This window comes from Aedes aegypti, chromosome 2 (genome assembly GCF_002204515.2).
Source record: "Aedes aegypti strain LVP_AGWG chromosome 2, AaegL5.0 Primary Assembly, whole genome shotgun sequence".
NCBI lineage: Eukaryota > Metazoa > Arthropoda > Insecta > Diptera > Culicidae > Aedes > Aedes aegypti.
This window is the reverse complement of record NC_035108.1, coordinates 280,495,632-280,522,460: the sequence shown is the minus strand read 5'-3', so window position 1 is coordinate 280,522,460 and position 26,829 is coordinate 280,495,632. Positions and strand designations below refer to the sequence as shown.

The 26,829-nt window shown below is 38.2% G+C and overlaps 1 protein-coding gene across 1 annotated transcript in view; it reads left to right on the top strand.

Moving 5' to 3' along the window:
* The window catches only part of LOC5573643 (neural cell adhesion molecule 1-B), a 1,425,452-nt gene that overhangs the window by 275,509 nt on the left and 1,123,114 nt on the right, over positions 1-26,829 (top strand).

Sequence of the window (26,829 nt, the reverse complement as noted above, 5' to 3'; positions counted from 1 at the left end):
ACTCTAACTTTCGTCCATATACGCCAAAGTGGTATCTTTTACCGTTTAGGCGACAGAACAGAAAAACCGATGTCCACCCGCACGCTTCCCAAAGGAAAATTTGTTATATTGTGGGCATCATAACCGTGCGCTAACGGCGGCAGTAATTTACACGCATTGTAAGTGTAACACAGTAAACCATCCTGTCCTTTCCTGTCAGAAGAAGCTTTTCGTCAATCGGACCACTCTCCATTGGTCAGTTGGGTGTTTTGTGTGCCCTTTATCAGCAACGTTATTCAGTATTAAAGCTAACCTATGAGCCTCTATGAAAGCCGCACGGGAAGCTCTTGTTACAATCAATCATTATGGTAACGTTTGAAGGATCAAAGCTCAAGATCCACTTTCTTTGAAATTTTATGAATATATTGTTAATATGTTGTTTCGGCCAGGACGTCTTTCCTACGTTGTGTCTTTCACGATACAACAGACGGCAAATCAAGCGAACGGTTTTACTTTAACAGATTTATTACCACTGAGAGGCAGCATGCCTACTCGGTGGAGAAACGAAAGAAACTACATTCTTACAAATTCAATGGGTGCGCCTTATACAGGCGCACGATACGGCCAGACAAAACATCAATAATTATTCATTACGCGCGTACGCTTCTCAATACAGTTTGGCGCGCTGTTGGGTTGGCGCTGACTGCACGCTGACTGGCAGTGGAATATTCTACAGCTGCCATCAATGGAACAATAGATAGCGTCCCTGAGTGTTATACAGTTGATTGATATTATATACATGCAAATACTATACTATATTCTTCCGATGAACAATCTGAATTTATATCAAATATATCACTTTGTTAAACTGAAAATTTATTCGCGCGCTTTTAGTTGATTATCTAATCATTTGATAAATTGAACAAAATTTGAAAAAAGCAAGAAAATTACAAAAAGCACTTTATGTGACTTTATGTATGCATAAATATCCTTTTTGCTTGGCAACTATATGATACTGAGGGTCAAGCATGGGAAACACTCACTCAGTTATTGTGTTTCCCTCACTCGCTTCCACGCACAGTCGGGAGCGAGAAAGCCGTTTTTTTAACCAAGCCGAACGTTTCAATTTCCAGTGCCCATTCTGCTTCTTCGGTGAGCACTAAGCCATACAAAAAAAGGCATGATCAGTCGAATGCAATACCAAAATACGGACAAAGGACAAACATTTGAAAAGGGCCCAAGAGGTCTTGAGCCTTTTTCCAGAAACGTTGCTGTTGAGCCCTTTTTAGTCCGCCCACGCAAACTAACCCCACTATCAGAAAGATTGGTGTTAGCTCTTCCTGATAGTGGTATTGGTGAGCGTGATCGAGTTGAATTGAGTTCAACAGCGGCTTGCAAAGCCAATGTTTACCAATGTCGATGTGCCCTTTTGAAATGTTTGTCCATTGATTGAATGATTGTTTACATTCTGATTCCGTTCGAATGGCATTCGGGTTTGAGTGCTAATGAGCGTTCACTGACTGGCAGTCCACACCACGGAATGATTCAGTGAGTAGGAATCCTCTCAGTCAGTTCAATGCATTTGGCGAATGGTTGCTAAGTGCATTAACTCGTGCCTCGTAGATACAAGTGTATTGGTATTCACTTCTCTTCGCGTTCTTCCGATTGTCGCTTTTACACAATCGGTTTCGACGCTTTCATGCTACACTCCGCCTAGGACGGTTCAGCTATCACTGAATGTTCGATAGCAGCAGATTTTTTGCTATTTTTCATCGGTGGCGTTCGGGTGAGTGAGTGAATTTTCCCATGCTTGCTGAGGGTCAGTTCCTATTACCTATATTATTATATGTTAGGATCGTTTTCAATTAAAGACTGTTGGTCTCAATAATATAGGTTACGAATAAAAAAAAATACAAAACACCCAACAGCCCAAAGGAGAGTCCCCTGATTGACGAAAAGCTTCTTCTGACTGGAAAGAAAAGGATGGTTTACTGCGTTACACTTACAATGCGTGTAAATTACTGCCGCCGTTAGCGCACGGTTATGAGGCCCACAATAGAACACATTTTTCTATGGGAAGCGTGCGGGTGGTCATCAGATTTTCAGTTCTGTCGCCTAAACGGTAAAAGATACCACTTTAGCGTCTATAGACGAAAGTTAGGGTATGGATTTATGAACCAAAAAATATTTTTTTGAAAATTTTTCATGATATAGACCATAGTTTTTTCGCTATTTTTCCGACAATTTTCTCCATGGTGAAAAATTTTCCGAGAAATGTTTTTCTTTTTATATTTTTAATAGATTGCTAAGAAAATTTCCTTTCGATTTCATTAAAAAATTTTTGTTCTACGATGCATAGTTCAGGAGATATGAATTTTCAAAGTTTGAGGTATATAGAGAAATCGTGAAAATTCATTTTGAGTTTTCCTGGAAAATAGGCTACTATAATTTTTTTGAATTTCACTTTTGGTCATGTATCCACGAGCTCTACCTCTGGTGAAAATTTCATGCAAATCGGAGAACCTCCGGCCCAAATTGTCCGATAATAAAAAAAAATCCCCATAGTAAGCTCTCAGTTAATAACTGTGGAAAAGCTCATAAGAACATTAAGCTGAGAAGCAGGCTCTGTCCCAATAGGGACGTAACGCCAGAAAGAAGAAGAAGAAAAATAACAAATCTTTTATTTTAATTATTTGATATAATACACAATTTTGTATTGTCTTTTGAATGCCGTCAAAAGATATTGTTTATGTTTGCCCCAATCAGAGATATTCACAATCAAAATAGGCATGTTTTTGAGAGAAAAACAACAACAACTCCCAAACGGAACGAGAAAGCGAGTTTCTTCGCTCACCAAATAACGCATTTTTTAAAGTTCTAAAAGTGTTTTATAGACTACTTTGATGAGATATTAGAATTGAAAACGCTAGAGCCAGAAAACCAATTTTGCTCGGACCACCCTATGTCACCGTAGGGAAAAAAACTCTAAATCGGTCAATTTAAGAGATACAATAAAACTTTAATTAGCAAATTTGCTTAAAATTGAATGGTCTACAACTTTGCTGAAGCATGTATAATATAATTTCTACAAATAAGAAAGTCAGTGACACCATTTCTATGAAAACGTGGACCACCCGAATTTTCAATAACACCAAACAAAGGGCCTCACTAATACAATCAACTTTGTAGAAGACCGTTTTCGTCTAATGTTTCGTTCTAAAGCTCAAAATGCATCTTTCCGCGTAAAACTAATTCCTGGACCACTGTGCACCGATGCAGAAATTGAGGCACATTTTCATACGTAATAAAGACTTTCAAGGTTGTTTTGCGGACGATGTAAATTTGTGTTGTGGTAGATTCAACTGAAAAAAAGTAGATCAAATCAGGAATAATTTTAACGATTTTGGAGCAGTTTCAGGAGCTAGGTTGAATATTTCCAAGGTTTAATAATAGGAGGTGGCAGTGCCACCGTGGCACAGATTTGCTGTATCAGCCACAAGGGTTAAATATAAAAGAAAGAATTAAAATTTTAGACAATTTGTTTGGCAATGTGTTTAAAGAAATTATCGAAATAACTGGATAAATGTTCCTAGCAGCAGTGTTGCCAACCTTCCAGATTTGTCTGGAATGTTCCAGATTTTTGAAGCCCCATTTTACAAAAATCTGGAAGATCCAGATTAAATTTGTAATGAATTTGAAAGGTTTTGTAAATAATTTGTAAGGTTCCCCATATACGACATAAACGATCCAGACTTTTCCAGACAAATTTTCAAAATCTTCCAGATTTTTGGAAAATTGACTTGGCATCCCTGATTATGTAGTAAATACAGAGCAAAAATTGTATCGTTGGAAGGAAGATTCTTGTGAAATTATGAGCAGAGAGATAGATATATGCAACTGTCATTGCCTAAACGTAAAAAATGAATTTAGTTATATTAGAGATAATTTTATTTGATTTGATCAAATAAATGCAGCACAAAGAACAGTACACCCATCCAGATTCGTGTATACAATTAACTCTCCCTTACTCGATATTGAAGGGAAACTGAAATAGATAGCATCGAGTTAGGGAACATCGAGTTAGAGAGGTATCGACTTACAGAGGTATCAAAGCATGCTAGATTGAAGGGACCGCGCATTCCATCGAGTTAGGGGAAAAATCGAGATACAGAATATCGAGTAAGGGAGAGATGACTGTATAAAAATCATAGCAACGGAGCTTGCAATTTTGCCATCGCCATTTTCTGACCAGATGAGCTCAAAATCATTGTATCCATACAACGTAGCACAACTTCCAGAAATTCAAAAAACAAAATATCGCCATGGGATATTAAACAGCACTGGAAAGCAATTTGGAAACATGTTCATTAGACTGGCCCAGCTTAGTTTGGGAGAAAAATAAAGTTGTATAATTCCACGGGGCACCCACCAGGATTATTCTTCAGGGTTAGAAGAAGACTTCCTGAAAGTTTAAGCTCATTTGGTCGTTCCATGAGTTGGCGCAATTGAATTGAAGTTAATATGGGATGTTCAGCTCAAACATATAGGAAACAGCACATCATCTCCTGTTTGAATCAGGAAAATAATTGATCGCGTTCAATTGAAGCCAGGATATCAAAAACACTACTTGATACCATAGCAAACAATATTGTAGAAGGTTGTATGATGATTAAAATTGATAAAGTTGGTGTTTTAACTATCTGAAGTAGATTTGCAATATTGCTTAGTATTCCTTCAACTTAGCTGAATGGTAGCAACTATGCCACCTATGACGCTGGGCGAGCTGCAGCACAAGGTGCCAGCACATATGTAATTGTACGGGAGTGCTGATCTAAGCCTAACTTTCAACAACTGAAAGCTAAATGAAAATGAGCTTAAATCTAGATACCTAGATAATCTTCTTCAACTATGTTCATTAGCGTATCAACTAGTGAATTTGTCATTCTGGACTCAATTGAACGCTATTAAATAGTGTACGAGACGAAATAGTGACATAGGGTCAATTTTCAATATATTTGAGACAAATATTCTATACAAACTTCAAATGGAATGCGCCAGCTGGGGGAGCAATCAAATGATTTGAAATTTTGAGAGAGCTTTTTTCTTACCCTAAGGCACATATCTAGGGGGTGCCCCGTTGAATTTTACAACTTTTTTGTTTAAGGGCCAGTCTAATGTTCATTATCGAGAACTGAATCCTTTGTAGCAAATATGGAACAATTTCATAGGAATGCCCGACCTCCTCACCCAATCTGTACATTCCATATTCGGTTGAGGACTTGTCGCATAAATACATAAATTGTGTGTGAAGTAGGGTTTTATGCACGCATAGGTTGCAATTAGTAGGTTTGAAGGAACAAGTAACGAATGCTTTTCAGTTTAATGATTAAAAATTTCCAAGTTGAACTAGATAAAGCAGCGTACAGAGAGATGTTATGTTAGTAATTATAGGTAAATATGTACATTACATAGAAAACACTCCTCCCACGACAAGACATGTCAATGATTTATACACAGTATTAGATAATAATTGATACAGTCGCCTCTCCACATCTCGATATCGAAGGGACCATCGAGATAGGGAGAGATCGAGACAAGGAACACATTTCTGATGAATACTAGATTGAAAAACACTCCGTTGCCAAGAAAGTAATACACAAACAGACGTCATTTTGCACTCATAATTTGTTATGATTCCCAAAACCTTGGTCTAGTAACCTTCGATATTGGTCATATCGACATACGGAGAGAAAATTGAGAACGAAAAATCAACAGAAACACATCGAGATATGGAGATATCGAGATAAGGAGGATATCGAGATATGGAGAGAGAAAATGTATGAAGACTGAAGGGACTTATGAAATCATCGACATAGGGAGAGATATCGAGATGTAGAACATCGAGATGTGGAGAGTCGACTGTATTTGTAAATGAAAATAATGAAAAAAAAAATGGTAACAAATCGCAATACATCACTATAGTCCATGTTCAAAATGTCTCGAAATTTTGTATCACAAAAATCAAAAACATAACATTAAACGGCAAAAATATGTTTGGCCGCCAGATTATCTGGAAATAGCTCCTAGAGCTGTATATTGATTTCTGAATTTGGTTTCCCGGCAGAACTAAAAAGACTGATATGAAATCAAATGTTTGGAATGAGGTACGAAATTGAAACAAAAAGCATTACCATTTACTATTCAATACTGCACTTGACGGTACGGTTAGGAGATCTGACGGTCACAGAAACGTCATATTTATTACATGAACGTACCTTAACTTTGCGGACAGTATCGACTTCATTGCAATCGAACGCAGAACAGTAGAAAAGGCTCTTAATCGCATGAAGCGTGAAACAGCGGAAATAGGCTTTATAAGCAAATCAACCAAAACGAAGAACTTTCGTAAAGACTATCGAGTCAACTCTCCATAACTCGATATTGAAGGGACCATAGAGTTGAGGAGGTATCGAGCTAAGACAAGACCGGACAAGTCAAAGTACAAAAATGAAACCAATTGCCTGTCAAAAAAGACCACTTCTCATTGGTCGTTTTGGCAAATGCCTACTTTCACATCGTTGAGTTTGATTGCAACAGGGCACTTTGTTGCTAGCTCATTTGTTAGTGTTCTCATCAAAAATTTGGAAATTTTCAACAACATCTTTTTGTTTCAAATCTATTCATATTCGATGGTAGGTTCAAAGCATGTGCTCCTTCAATGTTAAAATACATAAAAATGCCTAATTAAGACCAATATAATGAAAATTGTGTCAATTCTCTCTAAAATATCGTCGGTCTTGAATTAAAACCTGACTCGTTTTTAAATATAGCATCTTTAATGCACTAAATGAATGAATCGCACAAGAAACAATCAAATTATGAGCCTTTATATTTGAATTTGTTCACAAGATTTGCATCAAAAGGATACTACACTGGCAAGGTAACACTGGCTTTTGTATCGTCAAGGTTAACGACTGAAACACAACGGGCAGTCTTAGTTGAGCTGTCACGCCCTGTCCTAGGTATCGAGTTGTGGAACAAAAAAACAGTGCAAATGCGATCCATGGGACGATCTAAGTAGCCATGAAAATCAACTTTTACTATGGTTCTCTAACTCGATATCGAGACACGGAATATTGAGTAAAGAATAGTTGACTGAATTAGTATAGAAATTTTAGATCTGACAAAATCTCAAATGAAAGAGTTGTCATCCTATAAAAGCCACAGTAATAATGGAATAAAATTAGTTTAAGTCATTAAACTACGTTACTTGAACTCAACTCGCGAAATTGTTTCATTACTCATGCAGATGTACTCTGAGCACGACAAAATTCCAACAGCATTCCTATTTCGGCAAACCATCCCAATTCAAATATAAACCTACCGGGAATAAAATTCAAATCAACTTACAACATGAAGCACGATCCGTCATTACCGCGCTAATAAAAATCCAAATCTTTTCCTACTGAATTATGGACTGTGCGCCTCGGAGTTCGCTCGCTTCTGGTGGGAATGGATTTTGAATTGGGTGGGAATAAACTCTGCCACTGGGAAACACTCAGGTGTCTATTAGTACCCAGCTCTAGTCCTGGCGCACGATACTAACCGTCGTAATCTCTGTGCTCTCGAGTTGTAAAACTTTATAGCAACAACCGAGCACCCCAACGTCCCAAATTTCCAGCTCGAAGTTCTCCTACTCTGAAGGGTATGCGATATGATTTTTTCCATGTCGATGCTAAACGAAACAATGAATGGAATTCAGCAGCATGGAATTCCGTTGAATTCGGCAGTATTCGTTTCAAACAAAATTTCGGCGTAATCATTCGAAATATCGTATACCCTTTCCTTCTTCTGTGATTTTGTTGCCGCTGCCGAAAAACGGTAAAATCGAAGGACACGGAGGGGTGATGGAAGTCAAGTAATCAAAAATTCACGCCAACCGGTGTGCCGAATTGACGGATGCAAAACGATTCCGCTGCTGGAGTGTGTGCTTGACGCTCGTGCTTTATTCGAAATATTGTATGAAAATGAAGTTTGCCGAACGTGAAGAAAATTAATGCGAGCTTTATTTGACGGCGAAGTTTCCCCCGGAATTTGAATTGCTTGCAAGCAGTGGGGTGAGGTGAGTGATGAATTGCAGTCAAGAGTCGAGAAGCATCCAGTCAGCGGCAGTCAAGCGGGATAAAGTTTCTGCATACTGAAAGGTGAAACTCGGATGTTGAAATTGGAAAATGGATTTTCTCACAGTAAATGCACAGGATGAAGTCGTTTTTTTGAAGTGCAATGCGATATTATTTCTCAGCAATCAATGGCGTTTTACCTTGCAAGGATTGTTACTTCTAAAGGTTTGCCACAAAATTATTTGAAATATTTCTATTAAGGCTATCACTAATCTTCTTGGGTTTCCATTATTGTAATATCTTAATGATTTTTATCTTTAAATACTGGTAAATCATTTGAAATCAAGTATGATTTCTTTAATTTGTTTATTACTATCATTTCAAACATTGCATTGATTTCCTATATCTAGATGTTCTGCGTTAGTTAAATACTACAAAGATAAAAATATTTAAATTTGAATGAAGCGTAAACAGAAGAGCATGGTAAAAGTAAATCAAATTCATCTATTGTTACAGCATCACGTTCAATTTTCAAGTAAAGATGCTTGAATGTTACATGATCGTGTGAATTTAAAGTTCTTAATCGAATGGAGTAATAAACGATTGGTCGTTGACATTTCAGTTTATTTTGATGCTCCAAATATGTGCATGAAAATCAATTGAAATTTTCAACATGTTCAAACTGTGAACTAAATTTAGCTCCTTCTTCTTCTTCTTCTTCTTCTTCCTATTCTTCTTCTTCTTCTTTGCACTAACGTCCTCACTGGGACAGATCCTGCTTATCAGCTTAGTGTTCTTATGAGCACTTCCACAGTTATTAACTGAGAGCTTACTTTGCTAAAGTTGCCATTTTCGCATGTGTATATCGTGTGGCAGGTACGTTGATACTCTTGCCCAAGGAAGTCAAGGAAATTTCCATGACGAAAAGATCCTGAACCGACCGGTACTCGAACCCAGACATCTTCAGCATGGCTTCGCTTTGTAGCCGCGGGCTCTAACCATTCGGCTAAGGAAGGCCCCGCAATAGCAAGGTGGTTGAGATAAATTGATCGGTTTTTAGTTGTTTTTCTTCTTTAACTCATTACTTTATAATAGCATGATGGTTAAAGACTTTGAGCATGAAATTTAAAACAACTTTTCCTATTCTATTTTAAGAAAATTAATCAACTTTCACACTTCTCTTTTCTTTCCAGGTAATGGCTTTGACTAATCGTACTCATAACTTCAGTAACCGTGTATTGCCTGCGATTTCTGAACGACCGATGCAATTTCCATTCCGGAAATGCATCATACTTCCACTATTAATGTAAATAAGCACTTAGAAAGTATTAAATGTAAACTACCAACCAGCAGCTGGAATGAAAATCCCGTCTGGGGCGCCACGAGAAGAAACTCACGAAAGTTCCAGCGCACAGGCGAAACATCACAGAAAAAAAATGTATCAACATTCATAATGCGAAAGGATAAAAGATTACAGTTTTCCCGAGTGGAGTTCGTGTCGGGCACAATTCTTCGTTCCGTTGGGGGTTTCTCGATGGTCTGTGGGCCACCACTACCCACCCACCCTTGGCCGACCAGTTGTCAGATGGTCTGGTTTGGCCACCAACCACTTTGCCTCCAGAGCAACGGACTCACCGACCAGCCCAGCGACCAAGACGTGAGTTAAGGGTTTAATGTTTTTCCTCATAAATATCCGTGGCGCTGAAGAGCCAAAGAACAAGAACCACGTCGTACCTAGTGCGGGGAAAAAACGAGCCCAACCTCCCTGCGGGCGACCGACGATGGTAATGCATGGTGGATCAATTTGTTCTACGAGGCGGTCATAAATCATCTTATGAAAGATTTATCAGAAATTGACAATTGAATGTTGTTTTGACCATCAAAAACACTATAAAGGTTGTTGTCATTGTCGTATTGAGGATGAAGCTGCCTACGGCAGAAGATCCCTTCAATGAAAAGTAGTTCAATTCAATTTTTACAAATTATAGTCATAGTTTTACGAATTATGATACTTTTGACACCATGTGTATTTCTTGTGAGCTGTTATACTAAACTTTTGAATGCGACGTAAATCCTTAACTTTATATTAAAGAGGGTAAAGTGGAGTTCAACATGCGACTTAATCAAATTTCTCAGCAAGTAACGAACCCTGAGAGTAGATGAAAAACCGAATTTAGTACTATACCATTCAATTCCACTAGAGTTTGTATCCTTTGATAGACACACGTATTTCGACCTCAACTGTAAGGCCGTCTTCAGTGTCGTGTACTAGATTCGACTTCAGTACACGACACTGAAGACGGCCTTACAGTTGAGGTCGAAATACGCGTAGGTATCTGTCAAAGGATAGAAACTCTAGTGGAATTAAATGGTATAGTACTAAATTAAGTTTTTCATCTACTTATAGGTATTCCACTAAATAGCTCTAAGATTTATTATCAGAACCCTGAGAGTTCTTGATTGTTTGAAAATCATTATTTTTAGCCTATGGGCAGAACCACTATGCAACGGGGACTCACTGCTGTGCTCTTGTTTGTGAGTCTGATGAGTTAGTAGCGGGTATTGCCGCCGTTACAAACCTTCCGAGTTGGGCTGTTGAGCATTCGCAATGACGAGAATGGTGCAAAGAATTGTTGCAATTTTATCGCAAAACTGGAACTTGTGGCTGCTGATCTGGAATGTTACGGGAATGAAGGCGGTGGTGGAACTTGAGGTATAAGGTGAGGGGAGGTGGTGACAGGGGCAAATAACAAGCATAAAACACCGAAATGAGTTATGGCGTTGTTGGTTTACTGCGGAGAACTTCCAGTCCCGTCGTGTATGTTGGATTCCCTCGTACGGAGTGTGCGTTTCTACTTGAAGTAGACGTTCGGCAGTACTCCTTGTTAACTGTTCGACAATTTATAGATCATACACTACAATTTGTGATAGTTGGCGTCATATAAGAGGTCATAATTTTTAATTTTACGTGTCCTTTTTGTTACAGTTTGAATATATGGTCTCCGTCATTATAAAGCAAAGTGCACACTTTGATTGTCTAATTTATTGTAATGATAACACAAACTATATGTATAACGCATTATACATATTTTCACTATTAAGCTTTCATTGCGCATCGTACCTTTGTGCTGTGCGTACACGAGTTTTATCTGCTCGTGGAAGTTTGTTTTTATTAACTAAAACAATAAAACAATGAAACAGTATCAATCTACAATATAAAAAAAACAGTACTTTCCAGTGCTACTAAAACAGTACTTTTCAGTACTATTTTTTCTACTATTGATCCCTTCACGATCCTGTTTTTTCGTTGGAACCGTTAGTGAAAGCCAGCGGTGGTAATCCTTCTTGGACACCGTCTTGGGAAAGAATCTCCTACATAGATTGTCGCGTTTTGCCGGAAACTTTTAAAAATTGCGATTTTCTTCTCTAACTTCTTGAACAGAAGAAGTCTAAATTGTTTGCTTTTAACGACAAACCTGAACGTTTGTTCAAAGTCATCTTGAAAGGTCTCTCAAGTTACTATACTGCCGGTATACGCATAATTGTCCCATGTTCCAAAATACGCAATCGAGACCAGGTATCGTATTGACCAGGTGTGCGGTAAATTAAATTAAAATCTTTACAATAGTACAAAAAATAGCGTCTTTAATAGAGTCAAGAGTTTGTATTATGGGAACAAAGTAAATTTAGCTACAAAATTCAAAGTGGGACTGTTATGCCTAGAAATACGGGGTTTTTGGTGAATTTCTACGCATAACAGTCCCACTGATAGTAGTGACCAATTATGTGCTAAGCATACTGCTGTAGATGACCGTTCTTACGTTTAGATTGTACCGAATGTAGAGGACGTATATCCTCAAGACTATGTTAAGGCACCTAATGAAGGCTCAAGTAACGTGTACCAAACGGAGCCACGTGTGGGGAAGTGAAGACATACGATTTTATATTTTAGGATGGAAAAAGAAAACTTTGCTTGCATGTGCTGTATGTGTGATAATGAGAAAATCTATGAGTTATTGAAAGAAAGAGTGGATGAGTAAGTTAGAGATTTTGTAAGATGTAATAAATTCCTATATCGACACTTCCAGCTGCAGGCTTGACAGAAACTCGTCTGCGAATTCAAGGTATATAACTCAAAATTCACGACACAAATCTTCACGCTATTTGACATTTTTTTGGACTTTGTTTGCAAAATCATGATATTTGATACATCGCAAATTAAGTTTCAGAACCACCAATATATTTGCCACTTGCACCAAAAAGCCAATTAAGCGGAATAACTCAGTATGTGGCCAGGTCATCCAAAACCTTTTGAACTATTCTTCATTTGGCTTGACTTTGACTTCTTCTTGACTTCATCAAGTTTGATATGTCTCAAGATAGGTCTCAGGACCGCCAATATAATGGTCGTTTCCTCTCGGGAACAGGGTATCCAAAACAACCTGGCATGTTATCAAGTCATCCAATAACCTTTGAATTACCCTACTTTAGGCTTGATTTGAGAATTTTTGAAGTTTGATGTAGCCAGCTAGGGAACCGACAGTTTAGAAGCCATTTCCCCCAGGGAACCGGGAACTCAGAACAATCCGACATGTGGTCAAGTAATTCAAATACATTGTGGGTCAAATTTAGACTTGATTTGCAAATTCATGTAAATTGATGTCGCAAAACAGGTTTCAGATTCGCCAATATAATGGCCACTTCTACAGTGAACCGGTATTCGCCCAGCATGTGGCCATGCCATCCCAGCATGTGGCCAAGTCATCCAAAAACGGTTGAACTATTTTGATTTAGACTTGGTTTGCTAAATCATGAAGTTGATTTGGACTCAAAATTAAAGTGGTTACTGATTCTTCAAGTGAGATTATTTCAGTACTCCCCCTGAAAATTAAACCGAAATTCGTTGAAAAACGGATGTGAAATAATATTTTGATATTGAAAATTTCAATCAAATTTAACGTCAGGCTCCCATGAATGATGAATGCATCCCGATAATACAAACACATAAAACAGGTTGCGTTCCACATGGGATGTAAAGCCAACTTGAGAAGATATTCAAAACGATTTTCCCAAACACCAGCTAATTCAAAACTGACAACTGAATATTTTGTTCAAGATCAGCGCAGCGAATTGTATAGTGTGAAAGTTATGCGTAGAAATACAGTAGTGGGACAGTTATGCGTGGAAATTCAACATGGGACAAATTGACTTGGCTTGCTTTTCATTGAGTTTCCGAACAAAGTTAATTTTTGGTAGGTGTTTTCGAAAACTATACGTAAAAATAAACTGTTTAATGACAAAAAGTCAAAATGCACAAAAAGTAACATGGGACAATTATGCGAATAACGGCAGTATAAGTCACCTAAAAGATCAAAAATGGAATAAATGATTTACTTATAATATTGAAGCTATAGAAAAAGCAAGGCTTATGTTTGATGTCCATGTGACATGGTTAAATTTCCAATAACCTGGAGCAAAATTTTCAGAATCCCACTCAGTGCCAAAAGCACAGTCATGGAACAAAACCTTACCGCATTGATGATAAATGCATGATTTGTGGAGTTTCTTCTCATACTAAAGACGTTTGCACTGTGAAGGATGGTACCTCCAAGTTTGTATGCGCAAAATGCGGGGTCCATCATAAGTCTAACTTTAGGGATTGCTCTTCGCGTAGGCGAGTTATCGAGGCTCGGTGCCAGGCAGATGAACGGTAATGTTTTTCGTTTCCTGAATTCCCCTGGTAGAGTATCGAACAATGCTCATTTTTCAGTTAATGATAGTTTGATTAAGAATTATACCCATCAGGTGGATTATAGTCCTGCTCATTCATAAACTGATTTTGTTCCGTAGGGTAGCCGTTCGAATCTTTTAGTTTCAGATGAATCTACCCAAAGAAAAACCGATACGTATCAGGAAATTTAAACTCCTCCCCTTTTCATAGTACGAGTAACCGTTCTAATTGTTTCAAAAGAAATAGAAAAACACCTGCTGTCACAAAAAACTTCTATTCCGCCTCTTCGTCTACCGAAAATCATAACAGAAAATCATCAAATGTACCTACTTCAAGTGATATGTCTCCCTCTGATTTTATTTTTCTAACTGAAAAATTGAATCCAATGGTGCAATGTTCAAAGCCACCACTATGACAGAAGCAGTCTAAGTTAGTGTAAAATTTTATTAACAAATTTATATTGGATTACGTTTTTCTAATGGATCTAATAAATAATAATTTAAATATTTAAATTTGGAATGCTCGTTCTTTGAATGGTAAAGAGGACGAGCTGTTAAATTTTCTTACAGCTAATAACGTGCATATAGCAGTTATTACTGAAACATATTTAAAACCTGGATCCAAACTAAAAAGAGATCCTTATTTTTTTGTTAATCGTAATGATCAACTTGATGGGGCATGTGGGGGAGTTGCAATCATCATTCATAGGCGTATAAAACATCAACTGTTCTCGTCATTTAAAACTAAAGTTTTTGAAACTTTAGGTGTTTCTGTTGAAAAAGAACTTGGTAAATATACTTTCATAGTTGCCTATTTGCCTTTTCAATGCTCTGGACAGCAAGTTTATTTGCTCCAAACTGACTTGCGAAAATTGACTCGAAATAAGTCAATTTTTTTTTGTCATTGCACAATGGTCGGAAAAAAATTAAGTTTGGCCAAAACTAGTTTTATCGCCTTAATCGATGAAATATGTAATTTTAATGTGTTATTTGGCGTTTTTATTGTTCCAGAAGGGATTATTCACAAATACCGTAACTTGTTAAAAAAAAAAATTTAATCAAAAATGTTATCAAACTGGCCTGAAATCACAAGTTTTGTTTGTATTTGACCAAGTTTGATTAAAATGTGTATGAATAGTGGTTTAATATATTGTAAATTACCTTTGTATGAAAAATATTGTCAAAATGTGTGTAAAATATTGAATGAGGGGTCGTCCATAAATGACGTATCTGTGACGAGGGGAGAAAAGGGTTCTAGCTAGTGGACGTAGCATTTTGAATCATGTCGGTGAAAAGAGGCGCTGAAAAAAATGGCATTTTGTTGACTTATACTGCCGTGAATCGCAAGACAGTTCCATCTGTAAAAAGTAGACATTGAGAAAATGGACTGTGAAGTTTCCAAATTCGTTTTCCAAACAAATATACAAAAAATTCCAGGGGATTAGAACATGTTCAAATCTTAATAAAACTTTCACAATTTGCTTTTCACTACGTTTTCTTTCCGAGAAAAATATAAAGATGAACAATAAACGGTTCGTTTTTGTGTTACAGGGTACGGAAATCTGTAGTGGGACTGACATGCGGTTACTTTTCATTATGGGACAATTTAACTTACTGTTTATTCCTATTTTTTCCGAACAAATCTTTGTATCTTATTAGTGCAGCTGAAAGAGAATTGGAATATAGCATAGCATAGCATAGACTGACTGTACATGTCAATGGTTGCTACTCCGTGATTGATCGGAACTGGTAAGAATTGCACTGCGATCCAAATGAATAAGGGATGGGAGTTACAGCTTACTCTCGGAGTGCAATTTTAGCAGATCTAATATTATTGATCAATAACGGCGCCGGCCAAGCCCTTACAGTCAGTTGGAATAGGGAAGGAATGTTAGGGTGTAATGATTGTTGCTTCTAGAGACCGAGAATACCTCTGCATCTCCACAATCACCACGGGAAGAGTGTTTATTAGTGGAGAAGGAAAAGATGGGAGTCACCTTTAGTTGGTGATGCGTTCCATGGATAAGGAGGAAAAATACGATTTATAATTAAAGCTAGTTTTTAGTTTTGTCTCCAAATTTTTTGGTAGAAGATTTAAAATAAACGTCCACATCTATAATGTCGAACCATTCAAAAGAAGTTTTTATTAATGGCGAAAAGAGAAAAATATATGCGTATATTTTAAATTATATGAAACAGGAATAATGCCGACACTTGACTAACCATACATAGTTTGTTTGAAAACTACATAAAAGTATATGGACATTTATGCCTCAAGAATAAAAGTCTTTGGTAGAATTTTAAAAGTAAACGTAGACATTCATAATGTCGAACAATTCAAAAAATATTTTAAGTAGTGTCAAAAATTTTATGTTTACTAGAATTGTATAAAACAGGCATAATGCCGACATTTGTAGTGACGAACCATAAAAAGTTTGATTGAATATTACAAAAAAGTAACGTTTACATGAAAAAATATGATATCATAAGCATGAAACGAGCTCGCCAGTTGGTAATCCATCCTCGACTGAACACGAATATCTTTTCGCACTCACACAGCACGAACAGAAAAGCTTCTCGGCGCCCCGAAAACGAACCGTCTTGCTTGGGCTTTCCAAAACACTGCCCAGCACAACACGCGAACCGAAAACCAAACTCCCGGCGTCCCGAAAACGAAGCGTCTTCTATTAGTGCAGCTGAAAGAGAATTGGAATATATGTGAAAAACTGAACTCAATTCAATTTTGATAATAATGCAGATGGGACTGACTTGCGATTCACGGCAGTATAGACTTGGGTTATAAAATGATGTTTGAGCTTCAAAAGATTCATATGACAAGATTGAAAAAAATGTATGAAATTTTTGATTTTCTTGATAAATACAATCAAACAGATTCTTTTAAGCTTTAAATAATTATGTGAATATTATATTGTATTCGTGTCCAGTGTAATGATTTTTTTTTAAATAAACAAAATAAAAATTCAATAAATCAATGAAACATCAATGCTTTAACGACTTGGAGAACATTGTTTTCGCATTTGTTAACAAGACATAAAGTCAGCCGTTTTATTTTTTTTCATATTTTCTATTGGGGCTTTATTTCTTAAAGAGAACGAAATATTGGCAAATAATACATTAAAACAAGATATTTATTCCGCGAATTATGCATTCATCTCCACCCAATCAATTCATCTATTTATTTTGATATATCAATGTCCTTGATGGAGTAGCCTTAATTTTAATGAAGACAACAGATTCGAGTGTTATAAAAATTACCCTGTCATTCAATTTACTTAATAACGCGGTAATATGAAAAGAAATTATTTTTATTATTAAATTGTTCCATTAGAGGTTGTGTAAGTTTTTTTTTCAGTTTGGGGAACGATAATGAAGTTCAGCTGAAGTATTAATAGAGATGAATAATTTGTATAATAAACGCAAAAATTGTCTAAACCTGGCCTTATTATTAACTTATTTTGTTGTTCATTTTCATTGAAATCTATTTCCTAGCAACAAATAATTAAAAATAACAAACCTCCAATATAACGAAATTTCCGTTCAATACATTATAAAATATATTGTACTCTAACTCGTTACTGTTAGCTTTATCAATCCAATCAAACAATTTAATTTTTATGTTTTTACTTTTTTTGTTGTGAACTTGTTTTTCATGGTAACAACAGCAAAAGCAATACAATTTAGCCTACATGAAACTGGAAACCAAAATTATGTAACTTAAACAAGAAATATCTTTATTTGAAACTGTTTTCCAAATTACTTTTGAGCGTGACTGTATATCAAACTGTTATTCGTAAGATTATACTTATATTTTAGTCAGTAATTTATATCAAACTTTGTATTTAACTTCTGAATTCCGATTTTTTGTTTCAACCCAGTCGCCAAGGAAAACAAATAAAAAACTATAGAGGGGGGGAGGGGTGTTTGATATGCTACGTATTTTCCAAAGGGGAGTATTAGCATTTGTGACAAAATGCTATGAGGGGGGAGGGGGTGTAAAAAATCGTTTGTCATGTCTTCTACAAAAATGTTCAACTTCTTAAAACGCGTGTTTTTGCTGAACATTGCACCTCTCTATCTCTTAAAGTAAAAGAATTGTCAGTCGAATTCGTTTTAATAAAGCATATTTATTTGATAATAACAACCCATCCAAAGATGCTTATAGACAAAAGTTTTTAAGGGAACTGTGGGTAAAATGAACAGGGGGGGGGGGGTTTAAAATGAACAGGTTTGTGTTTTACGGTAATTATGCTATAAATCTATGCAAAACATAGCACCATCGGAAATCCTCAGACTAAAAAACTATTTTGACAACTCTAGCGCGATCTAGAACTGTCAAAAGCTGGAAAAGTAAACAAAAACAAAGTACGCCTGTACGTTTTCTCATATGATGTAAATTTTCACTCATGGAATTTAAGGTTTCTATGATTAAAACCATCATAAATCTATTGAACTGCGTAGCACATCATATCTTTAAGGTATTTATGATAAGTAGATGGAAATTGAAAGTATTTTTATCTTCTTAATTCTTAGAACAAATGATTTGGTTATTTTGATTTTTTGAGGGTAAAATGAACCACTCAAGATGGGGGTAATATGAACACCATGACAGGGCGAATACTACCGGATTTTATTCCAGATGCCGAGAGTTTTCCGGAGAAAATACAAAGACAGACATCCAAATGGTCGTAGCTAAACGTTCCATCGATTCCGGAATGTCTTGAGGTATGCATTGATCATGTACCAGATGCCGAGAATCATGCTGCAACCCATTCAATTAAAATGGTTTTCATTTTACCCCCAGCATGTGTTCATTTTACCCCCCGTATATGTTCATATTACCCCCATTGTATGTTCATTTTACCCCCAAGTATATGTTCATATTACCCCCGTTACATGTTCATTTTACCCCCAGTTCCCCTATCAAATGCCGAAAGGGGAGATATGGTACTTTCATGATTTGTAAGAGTTGTCTGCGCCATTTTGCGCCGAAGCCAGTTATAGAGGCCTAAACTACCCCTTGAAAAAAGAGTAATTCATGAATAACTTTGTTTCTTCAAAAGATAGAGTAATGATATGTTCAGCAAAAACACGAGTTTTTTCATTGCACACAACTTTGTAAAAAACACAAAAAGTGTTAAAAATCTTGGAAAAATGTTGTGATAAAAAGTATGATTTTCAGGGGTCATTCACATACAACGGCATATATCTCAAAAAGTATGAGAGATAGAAAAATCGTGTCTTCAACAAAGTTGTTTCAAATTGCCAATTCTACAACTTTGCCGAATACATCATATGTCTATCTAAATGTTTTGAAAAAAATAGTTTTTCTATCTCACTGCTAGGTGGATTGATCACAACACTTTTTTCGTCAAAGGTTGCGCTTTAATATACCAAGAAACTTCTCCGAACAAACTATATCGCTGAAATCAACGGTTTGGGCGCTATTCAAAAATCGCATGAAATCGAGAAAATAATACACAGTGCATTGGTGACTTTAATGCGAAACATCGGTCATGGAATAATTCTCAAAGTCATTCCAACGGCAGAATTTTATTTGGTGAGTGCTCTTCAAGATATTTCTCAATTCAATACTCTGATAGCCCTACATATTTTTCCTCTTCTAGAAACCCATCTACGATTGATTTGGTCTTAACCGACTCTAGTCATCTTTGTAGCCAATGAGTTACTCATACTGATTTTGATTCTGATCATGTCCCTGTTACATTTCAAATGTTCTGTCGGACGACTCGCTACTCCCCTAATTATTGTCCCACACTAGTGAGCAATAGTGTGGGACAAAATTTAGATTATCGCTCCAGTCCACTTTTTGGATTGCAATTAGGTCCCATAACAACTGTGCAAAATTTCAGCTCGATTGGAGAAACTATATTTTAGCGCCAGCCGTTCAAAGTCTGTATGGGATTTACTATGGGAAAACTTACTTTTACAAAGAAAAATCGCCAGAAGTCGCCCATTGACCTCTATAAAAATTCTGAACACAGACCTCGATAGGTATTTTTATGATGAAGAATATTGCCGAATACCGCGAAACAATCCGACACTTGTGAAAAAAGTTATTCAATGAAATCCTATTGGCAAGGCTACGTTGATTACCACGTAAAGGAATAACAATAATAACAAAATCGGGCAAAATTTCCGAATAGTCTATGCTTAATAACTTTTTTCACAAGCATCGGGTTGCTATGCGGTCTTCGGCAATGTTGTTCCTCGTAGAAATACCTATACCTTTGTTCAGTATTTTTATAGAGGACAATGGGCGATCTCTGGCGATTTTTCTTTGTAAAAGTAAGTTTTCCCATAGTAAATCCCATACAAAATTTGAACGGCTGGCGCTAAAATATAGTTTCTCCAATCGAGCTGAAATTTTGCACCTAATTGCAATCCAAAAAGTGGACTGGAGCGAGAATCTAAATGTTTCATATAACCGTGTCCCAGGCTAGTGAGCAAGCAGAGTAGCGTTCGCTTAATCCTGCTTACATCGTTCGAAGGCGTCGTCGGTGGCTTCGTTCCATTCGAGTGCTGTGATATCGTTGCGGATATTTCCACAATAGAAATATTAGTAGGTTAATGCTTCTACTATTTCCACCGATCATCGCTTGTGCGGTCCTTAGCCTCTTGCCCAGCAACTCCTATCCCTACCTCCTCGTGGTACTGGCCGGGGTACGAGTAACCTTGGGGAAGATCGGGTAACCAACCCCCGGTGGGAACATTGGTCGTATGCTGACAGGGAAGGGGGGGTTTGCTTTTGCTTCTGCAAAACTGGAGCGTCTGTACTCAATGTTAGGAGCAGCTCACAACAGCGTCTGTTCCCCCCCAGACAACCAGAAATCGCATGAAAGTTCACATTATAGCTCGTTTATTCATACTAATTACATCAAACCCGCAAAACACCGTGGATAAACTCGTCAGATTGATTAGTTTCCTCGCATAAAACACTACTTTTCTGAGTTCATTTGTACATTTCGTTTCGTCTCGTACACTCGTACAAAGTAAGTCGAATCAATCCGTAGCAGCTGTCAAATTAACATTTATTATCATAAGTTAAGGCGCAGAAGATCACAGTTTAGTTCGGTAGAATATTTATACACTCGCATTGTATGTTATTATTCATCACATAATATATGCACGCATATCGCCTCCACTTTTGTACGTAGAAGGTCTTTTCGCGACATCTTATAAGTGAAATTTTGCACATATAAAGCCTCCAGGTGATTTCGTTATACGTACATTTTGGTTGTCTGGGCCATGACAGGGGCGGCTGGTCATCGTCCGAGTGCCAGAGAAGGACTCTAAGCTAAACTGCACACTATGGTCCTCCGAACATTTAGGGGGAACGGTCCTCCGGAAATCTAGGGGGTTGGTGTCAGGCCCTGCAAGCCAACCGTAAAAACACAACAGCACAGGAACGTCAACGAGAGAATTCGGACCGGAATAATCAGCAAAGACCACAGCGACGAAAATGGACTAGCGATTGGAAACTCGGTAGGTGGAACTGCAAATCTGTCAACTTCATTGGAAGTACTCGCATACTCTCCGATGTTCTGATGACCCGCGGTTCCGGTATCGTAGCGTTGCAGGAGGTGTGCTGGACAGGAGAATTGGTGCGAACGTTTAAAGGTAATCATACCATCTACCAGAGCTGCGACAACACACGCGAGCTGTGAACAGCTTTCATAGTGATGGGTGACATGCAAAGGCGCGTGATCGGGTGGTGGCCGATCAATGAACGAATATGCAAGTTAAGAATCAAAGGCCAGTTCTTTAACTTCAGCATAATCAACCTGCATAGCCCACACTCCGGAAGCAATGATGATGACAAGGACGCATTCTACGCGCAGCTCGAATGCGAGTACGATCGCTGCCCAAGCCACGACCTCAATATCATCATAGGAGATTTGAACGCTCAGGTTGGCCAGGAGGAGGAGTTCAGGCCGACGATTGGAAAGTTCTGCGTCCACCGGCTGACGAACGAGAACCGCCTACGACTGATAGATTTTGCCGCCTCCAAGAATATGGCCATTTGTAGCACATATTTTTAGCACAGCCTCCCGTATCGGTACACCCGGAGATCACCTCAGCGGACAGAATCGCAAATCGACCAAGTTTTGATCGATGGACGGCACTTCTCCGACATAACCGACGTCAGAACCTATCGTGGCGCTAACATTGACTTCGACGGACGGACGCGAGGTGATCGAAAGGTGGAAGTAGCACTACGATGAACATCTGAATGGCACAGAGAACACAAGCACAGAAGGTCAGGACAGCGAAGGCGATGGCTACGTCAGCACAGCGGACAATGGAAACCAACCAGCTCCCACGTTGGGGAATGTTAAGGATGCCATTCAATAACTCAAGAACAAAAAGGTTGCTGGCAAAGATGGTATCGGAGCCGAACTCATCAAGATGGGCCCGGACAGGTTGGCCGCTTGTCTGCATCAGCTGATAGTCAGAATCTGGAAAACGGAACAGCTACAGGAGGAGTGGAAGCAAGGCGTTGTATGCCCTATCTACAAAAAGGGCTACAAACTGGAGTGTGAAAATTATCGTGCAATCACCATCCTAAACGCCGCCTAAAAAGTGCTATCCTAGATTCTCTCACATCGTCTATCACCTATAGCAAACGAGTTCGTGGGAAGTTATCAAGCAGGTTTCATCGACGGACGCTCGACAATGGACCAGATCTTTTCCGTGCGGCAAATCCTACTGAAATGCCGTGAGTATCAGGTCCCTACGCACCATTTGTCCATCGATTTCAAGGTGGCATTCGATAGTATCGACCGCGTAGAGCTATGGATAATCATGGACGAGAACAGCTTTCCCGGGAAGCTCACAATATTGATCAGAGCAACGATGGACGGTGTGCAAAACTGCGTGAAGATCTAGGGCGAACACTCCAGTTCGTTCGAGTCTCGGCGGGGACTACGACAGGGCGACGGACTTTCGTGCCTGTTGTTCAATATTGCGCTTGCAGGTGTCATGCGGAGAGCCGGATTTAACAGTCGAGGCACGATTTTCACGAGATCCGGACAATTTGTTTGCTTCGCGGACGACATGGATATTATTGGGAGAAAATTTGAAACGGTGGCAGATTTGTTCACTCGCCTAAAACGCGAAGCAACAAGAGTCGGGCTAATGGTGAATGCGTCGAAAACAAAGTACATGTTGGTTGGCGGAACCGAGCGCGACAGGGCCCGCCTAGGAAGCGGTGTCACGATAGACGGGGATACCTTCGAGGTGGTGGACGAGTTCGTCTTCCTCGGATCCTTGTTGTTACGGCGAACCCAGTATCGTGAAGGTAGCTAAAGGTGGAGGGATACGCTGGGCAGGGCATGTTGCAAGAATGCCGAACAACCCTATAAAGATAGTGTTCGCTACGAATCCGGTCGGAACAAGAAGGCGTGGGGCACAGCGAGCTAGGTGGCAAGGACCTGGAGAGCGCGGGTCACAGTCAAGGATGGAGAGAAGCGGCAAAATATTGTTGGCGAGGCTTTATCAAGATAATTGATGTAAAGCCAAATAAGTAGTATCGCTTGCAGATTTCACTGCTTTTCTGCTGCTCGTGGGATGAAACGTCGGTAGAAATTAATCGTTCCGACAAACCTCTTCAGCTGCTTAGCGTTTGTTGGCCTCGGGACATCCAGGATTGCTTGAACCTTGCTGCGCTTCGGCTCGATTCCATCGGAAGTGACTTCGCGGCAAAAAAAAAGACAACGGATTCCTGAACAATTTGGCATTTGGCGGCGTTCGAACATGATGCGGAGGTGTTCTTTGTGATGCTCTACATTATCTGACGCTATGTAGAGACCATCGATGTACGGATAAACAAAATCAAGGTCACCTAATATAGCATGTAGGTGCCTTTGGAGAGTTTGTCCCGAATTTCGCTGCCCGATGGTCATAAATTTACACTCAAAGAGTCCGAAAAGGGTTGTTATGGCTCTCTTTGGGACGTCTTTTGGGGCTTATGGAATTTGGTGAAATGCGCGCTGCAAATCAATACAGGCGAAACAATTTTTACCATGCATGATGCTGAAGAAGTCTTGGATGTGTGGAACGGGATACCGGTCTGGCACGGTGATGGCGTTCAGATTCCGGAAGTCACCACAGGGTCACCACCTGCCATTCGACTTTTTGACAAGATGAAGTGGGCTAGCCCAGCTACTTTTCGACGGTTGACATATGCCTTGGTCCAATGAAACTCAGCTTTTTTTTTCTATTAGTTTGACCACAGGTAACCGGCGTAGTCGGCAGAACACAGGAGGGCCGGTGGTGCTGATCTGGTGGACTTTACTCGCCTTGGTCGGTCTGTGCTTCATGTCGAGGACGGTGATGTCTTGATGGTCGGCAAGAATTTCAGCGAACGCAGAATTGGCATCAAATGTGTTAATAGCTGGTTCGGTCACTGCGTGGATGCTCTCGATTTCCAGCCGGGTGGTATTGTCGATTAACTTGTTTCTCCACGATCCACGAGAAAATTGAAATGCTTGAGGAAGTCAGAGCCGATGATGGGGGTTTTCACATCTGCGATGACAAATATCCACACAAATGATCTTCGCAGTCCAAGTTCGACGGTGATCCGCTTTGTACCGTAGGTCTGGACTCGGGAAGCGTTTGCGGCAGGGAGTTGTTGCGATGCTGTAGGCTTGAGGCGCTCTTTTGGAGAAGGTGGAACGACTGAAATGTTCGCTCTGGTGTCGATGAAAAATCGATTTGATGACTTGAGATCGTGTATTTGGATTCGTTGGACGTCCAAGGTTTGGTTCAGGATTCTGGAGTTCTGGTCCGTTGTTGGTTCGCTGCTTGATTTTATTCTCCCTTGGTCCAGTGTTCTGTTCTTCTCACACTTCCGAGCTTGAGCACCATGGGCATAAATAGCCATCAGACTTGAGGGGGGCCACGGCCCCTTCTCATGAGAGATAAAAGTCGTAAAGGATTTAGATAACTCAATAATACTTGTTTCGATAATATTTGTGAACCGATTATAGCCGCGTACTTTCATACAGAGGTACCGTAAAACGGGGTAACTTTGATAGTTTTTTCGAAGAAAACTTGAATATTTATGCATGCTGTTTCCAATAATTATAATTTATATTTTTAAAACAAGTACTGGCATCCTTGCTATCGATTGCAGTCGATAGATTGCCATAAGATTTATTTTGAATGGATATATAATTTTTCATATAACCGAAAGTCGGTTTTCTGTTTTGGGGTAACTTAGATAATGGAGTATGATTCAAACAAAATTGAGTGAATAACGAATATTTGTAGGGCATTGCATACCTCTAGGCGTTTAACGTTATATGGAAATTTCTGACTTAGATTACAAAAATGGTCCCAGTTTGTGAAAATGCTTTTCGCTAAGAGATTTGAGACCGTATTCAAGTTCCATGATAACTAGGCTGTCAAAGATAAGTGACCAACTATTTAAAACTACATGAAATAGTGATCGTAGAACAGATTGTTTGTAAGCGTTTCAAAAATGCTAAAATTGTGTCAATTTTCAATATTCGTATAAAAGCCTCAAATGTTCTTGATTCATATGAAAACCGCATTTACATGAAGTGCCATACTAATATTTTTTAGTTTTGCATTCGTTTTGCTTAACTGATTAACAGAAGTTATGATATTTCGTTTAGCATGTGGTATGTTACGCACTGTCAAAGTTACCCGCATTATCAAAGATACCCCGTTTTACGGTAGATCAAAACCTAAAAATCGTCTAAAACCGACTGATCAACTTTCTTAGATACCAAATGTCACTTTTATGGAAAAATAGTAAACATTTATTTAAAAATCTATGTTTTCGTTTTATATTGCCAAGATGACGTATTCAACCCAATCTTATATTTTGATCTCGAATAGAACACAAGGATTTAAAAGCAGATTATAATCAGGATTTACCTTTCCAATTCGATTTGAACTAGATGTTTGTCCCAAGCCTTCGAAAAAAAAAAATGCTTGCTAGTTTAAAAATATGGATCATTGTTGCTCAACATTTCTGTAGTAAACGATTCATGTCTCTAAACCTCTCGAATACAAAATTTGAACATAGGATTGAATAATACCTTTTTTTGTTAGAGTTAACTCTCTAAACTCTTTAAACTTTAAATCCTAAAGCTGCTTGGCTACCATCATATTGAAGGATTAAAGTTTTTTTTTATATTCAAATAAAGCTGTTGTCAGAAAATTCGTACGATAACAGTTATTTGAAGAAAAAGGATGGAAGATATTTTGCTCATGGATTTATTAATATCCAATCATAGTAAGGCAGAGCAAAACTTTGACCTTAGTGGTATAATCAATTTTTTTTTATAAAAACAATAGCAGTTGAAAATAAATACTATACAGTGAACCTTCAACATATTTGCTACAATTTCGCTGATTGTCTTAAACAAACTTTTAACCCATCGGTGGGGCTCGAAACTTTTACGATAGACATACTTTATATAAACTTATGTTTACAGATAAACATACTCTAATTTTTCATCAAAAAATTGCCCAAAGCCCAAAAAAAAAACGTTTTTTGCAAAACTAGGTGAAAATGTGAAATGTTGGTGACTTTTTTCGTACGATCAGGCAAATTTCGCTAAACTTGAAGATAATATGTGAATTTGGGGTAATTAGTAAATTTCTCTACTAGATTATATGGGTCGAACTTTTGCCACACTGTGGGTCAAAAATTGATTCCAAGCAATTATGTAGTTACTTATAAACTTCAAATCATCCTTATGATGCATAAAAACGCCCTTACATAAAAAAATTGAAGATGATTTTATCCTTATTTATTTTCATGCAATGAAAGTTTGATAAAAAATTATAATGTTTACGTCAAAAAACAACAAATAGCCAATATTTTTCCAAATCATAATCGACTCTTATGATATTTGTAGTGAAAGTCTCTTACTTGAACACTATAACTAGATCCTAAATCGAATCCTTAACATTCGATTTATTA